This window comes from Tasmannia lanceolata, unplaced genomic scaffold (genome assembly GCF_043159265.1).
Source record: "Tasmannia lanceolata isolate RefF3 unplaced genomic scaffold, GAP_Taslan_0.1 ptg000098l, whole genome shotgun sequence".
In the NCBI taxonomy this organism is placed as follows: Eukaryota; Viridiplantae; Streptophyta; class Magnoliopsida; order Canellales; family Winteraceae; genus Tasmannia; species Tasmannia lanceolata.
The window spans coordinates 115,001-120,000 of NW_027518775.1; positions in this window are offsets into that span (position 1 = coordinate 115,001).

Sequence of the window (5,000 nt, forward strand, 5' to 3'; positions counted from 1 at the left end):
AAGGCCATGGGGAAGGTCATGGAGGACCTTGGAAGCAAGCGCAAGACGAGAGCGAATCGAACAAGGGGCCAGGACGGGGCCTTGTGCCCATGGTCTTCGCAAGACAGCGTCCAAGGCACCCGAAAGCCCAAGGGAACCCAAACCCGGCCGACACTTGCAATCGCACATGCTCTCTGCAACACACCATCAATGCCGCCCAACGGGGCCAGCACGAGCAGTCCTCCGCGGTCCCCTGGCCCTGCGCACGTTTGTCTTCGAAACCGAGCATCAATGCCACAGAAAGTGCCGGGGCGCCAGCTGGAGCCATCATCCGCGTTGCCATGGCTCGCTTGGCCTTGGCTTGCCAGGCCCCGACACGAGCAATCGCGCATTTTCTTTGCAACCGACCATCAATGCCGCCCAACGGGGCCAGCACGAGCAGTCATCCGCGGTCCCCTGGCCCTGCGCACGTTTGTCTTTGAAACCGAGCATCAATGCCACAGAAAGTGCCGGGGCGCCAGCTGGAGCCATCATCCGACGTGCCATGGCTCTGGTCCCATGGTCTTCGCAACCGAGCATTCGTGACACCCGCGGGGCCAGGACACCAACCCTTCCGACACGAGCATTCGCGCATGTTCTTTGGCCACACAACGGCGCCAGCACGAGCAAAATCATCCGCGGTGCGGTGGCCTTGCACGGCCTTTTGTCTTTGGAACCAACCATCAGTGCCACGGGAAGTGCCGGAGTCCCGGCATCCGCGGTGCCAAGTCATTGCGCCCTTGGTCTCTGCAGCGGGGCATGCCGGGCACTCCCAACCATTGCAAGCAAGCAAGCAAGCAAGAAAGAAAGTAAGTAAGTAAGTAAGTATTACATATAGGGGCGGGACATGCGGGGAGATCTGCGAAACGTGCATTACGGGGCACACGCGTACCTACCGGGGCATACCGACCCCTATTGGGGCACACGTGTGCATATCGGGGCATACCGGGCCTATCGGGGCACACGCGTACATACCGGGGCATACCGAGCCCTACTGGGGCACACGTGCGCATATCGGGGCGTACCAAGCCTATCAGGGCATACGCATGTATCCCAAGGCATACCGAGTCTATCCGGGCATACGCGTTCATACCGGGGCGTAACGGGCCTATCGGGGCATACTTGGGCATATCCGGGCAAAAAATGCCCAAAACTTGCGCAACCTTGGCAACCGTGGTCCATTCCTCTCTATATGCCTAGCCTTGCCAACCGTGGTCCATTCCTCACTATATGCCATGGCCTTGTGCCCATGGTCTTCCCAAGACAGCGTCCAAGGCGCCCGGAAGGCCAAGGGAGCCCAACCCAGCAATGCCCTGCTTTGGCAAGCCAAGGCCAAGCATTCCGGTGCCTAACCTTGGCAACCGTGGTCCTTTCCTCACCATATGCCATGGCCTTGTGCCCATGGTCTTCGCAAGACATCGTCCAAGGCGCCCAAAAGGCCAAGGGAGCCCAACCCAGCAATGCCTTGCTAGGACAAGCCAAGGCCAAGCATTCCGGTGCCTATCCGGGCAAAAACGCCCAAAGCATGCCCATTCCTTAGCCTATCCAGGCAAAAACGCCCAAAATCTGCACATTCTAGTGCCTATCCGGGCAAAAACGCCCACCAGCATGCCACCCTCCTATAGGGTTTGCGCAACCAACCAGCCTAACCACCAGTGGCAACCAAAGGTGCTGTTAGCGACGACTTCTGAAGACGCAACGAGACGCGACGTGTTTGCGCCCAGACGCGACGAGACGATGCGGGATCTGCGCCCAAGAATGCCTAGACCCGTCGACTTGATGCGGGATCAGCTCGCCCAAGCATGCCTAGTGTGCAAGGCCTGTGTGCAAGGCTAGTGTCCAAGGCTAGTGTGCAAGGCTCATGTGGAACGCTAGTGCGCAAGGCTAGTGCCCAAGGCTTGTGTGCCAGGCCCGTGTGCAAGGCTAGTGTCCAGGGCTTGTGTGCATTGCTTGAGTGCAAGGCTTGTGTGCATTGCTCGAGTGCATGGCTTGTGTGCAAGGGTTGTGCGCAAGGCTAGTGTGCGGGGCTTGTGCGCATGGCTAATGTGCACGGCTTGTGTGCATGGCTACCGTGCAAGGCTAGTTTGCATGGCTAGGGTGCAAGGCTCGCATGCGAGGCTAGTGTGCAAGGCTGCGTGCAAGGGAAGCGTGCAGGGCGAGTGTGCGAGGCCACTGTGCACGGCGCCAGCACTAGCGAGCCATCATCCGCGTTGCCATGGCTCGCTTGGCCTTGGCTTGCCAGGCCCCGACACGAGCAATCGCGCATTTTCTTTGCAACCGACCATCAATGCCGCCCAACGGGGCCAGCACGAGCAGTCATCCGCGGTCCCCTGGCCCTGCGCACGTTTGTCTTTGAAACCGAGCATCAATGCCACAGAAAGTGCCGGGGCGCCAGCTGGAGCCATCATCCGACGTGCCATGGCTCGCTTGGCCTTGGCTTGCCGGGCCCCGACACGAGCAATCGCGCATTTTCTTTGCAACCGACCATCAATGCTGCCCAACGGGGCCAGCACGAGCAGTCATCCGCGGTCCCCTGGCCCTGCGCACGTTTGTCTTTGAAACCGAGCATCAATGCCACAGAAAGTGCCGGGGCGCCAGCTGGAGCCATCATCCGACGTGCCATGGCTCTGGTCCCATGGTCTTCGCAACCGAGCATTCGTGACACCCGCGGGGCCAGGACACCAACCCTTCCGACACGAGCATTCGCGCATGTTCTTTGGCCACACAACGGCGCCAGCACGAGCAAAATCATCCGCGGTGCGGTGGCCTTGCACGGCCTTTTGTCTTTGGAACCAACCATCAGTGCCACGGGAAGTGCCGGAGTCCCGGCATCCGCGGTGCCAAGTCATTGCGCCCTTGGTCTCTGCAGCGGGGCATGCCGGGCACTCCCAACCATTGCAAGCAAGCAAGCAAGCAAGAAAGAAAGTAAGTAAGTAAGTAAGTATTACATATAGGGGCGGGACATGCGGGGAGATCTGCGAAACGTGCATTACGGGGCACACGCGTACCTACCGGGGCATACCGACCCCTATTGGGGCACACGTGTGCATATCGGGGCATACCGGGCCTATCGGGGCACACGCGTACATACCGGGGCATACCGAGCCCTACTGGGGCACACGTGCGCATATCGGGGCGTACCAAGCCTATCGGGGCATACGCATGTATCCCAAGGCATACCGAGTCTATCCGGGCATACGCGTTCATACCGGGGCGTAACGGGCCTATCGGGGCATACTTGGGCATATCCGGGCAAAAAATGCCCAAAACTTGCGCAACCTTGGCAACCGTGGTCCATTCCTCTCTATATGCCTAGCCTTGCCAACCGTGGTCCATTCCTCACTATATGCCATGGCCTTGTGCCCATGGTCTTCCCAAGACAGCGTCCAAGGCCCCCGGAAGGCCAAGGGAGCCCAACCCAGCAATGCCCTGCTATGGCAAGCCAAGGCCAAGCATTCCGGTGCCTATCCGGGCAAAAATGCAATTCCTCTCTATATGCCTAGCCTTGGCAACCGTGGTCCATTCCCCACCATATGCCATGGCCTTGTGCCCATGGTCTTCCCAAGACAGTGTCCAAGGCGCCCGGAAGGCCAAGGGAGCCCAACCCAGCAATGCCCTGCTTTGGCAAGCCAAGGCCAAGCATTCCGGTGCCTAACCTTGGCAACCGTGGTCCTTTCCTCACCATATGCCATGGCCTTGTGCCCATGGTCTTCGCAAGACATCGTCCAAGGCGCCCAAAAGGCCAAGGGAGCCCAACCCAGCAATGCCTTGCTAGGACAAGCCAAGGCCAAGCATTCCGGTGCCTATCCGGGCAAAAACGCCCAAAGCATGCCCATTCCTTAGCCTATCCAGGCAAAAACGCCCAAAATCTGCACATTCTAGTGCCTATCCGGGCAAAAACGCCCACCAGCATGCCACCCTCCTATAGGGTTTGCGCAACCAACCAGCCTAACCACCAGTGGCAACCAAAGGTGCTGTTAGCGACGACTTCTGAAGACGCAACGAGACGCGACGTGTTTGCGCCCAGACGCGACGAGACGATGCGGGATCTGCGCCCAAGAATGCCTAGACCCGTCGACTTGATGCGGGATCAGCTCGCCCAAGCATGCCTAGTGTGCAAGGCCTGTGTGCAAGGCTAGTGTCCAAGGCTAGTGTGCAAGGCTCATGTGGAACGCTAGTGCGCAAGGCTAGTGCCCAAGGCTTGTGTGCCAGGCCCGTGTGCAAGGCTAGTGTCCAGGGCTTGTGTGCATTGCTTGAGTGCAAGGCTTGTGTGCATTGCTCGAGTGCATGGCTTGTGTGCAAGGGTTGTGCGCAAGGCTAGTGTGCGGGGCTTGTGCGCATGGCTAATGTGCACGGCTTGTGTGCATGGCTACCGTGCAAGGCTAGTTTGCATGGCTAGGGTGCAAGGCTCGCATGCGAGGCTAGTGTGCAAGGCTGCGTGCAAGGGAAGCGTGCAGGGCGAGTGTGCGAGGCCACTGTGCACGGCGCCAGCACTAGCGAGCCATCATCCGCGTTGCCATGGCTCGCTTGGCCTTGGCTTGCCAGGCCCCGACACGAGCAATCGCGCATTTTCTTTGCAACCGACCATCAATGCCGCCCAACGGGGCCAGCACGAGCAGTCATCCGCGGTCCCCTGGCCCTGCGCACGTTTGTCTTTGAAACCGAGCATCAATGCCACAGAAAGTGCCGGGGCGCCAGCTGGAGCCATCATCCGACGTGCCATGGCTCGCTTGGCCTTGGCTTGCCGGGCCCCGACACGAGCAATCGCGCATTTTCTTTGCAACCGACCATCAATGCCGCCCAACGGGGCCAGCACGAGCAGTCATCCGCGGTCCCCTGGCACTGCGCACGTTTGTCTTTGAAACCGAGCATCAATGCCACAGAAAGTGCCGGGGCGCCAGCTGGAGCCATCATCCGACGTGCCATGGCTCTGGTCCCATGGTCTTCGCAACCGAGCATTCGTGACACCCGCGGGGCCAGGA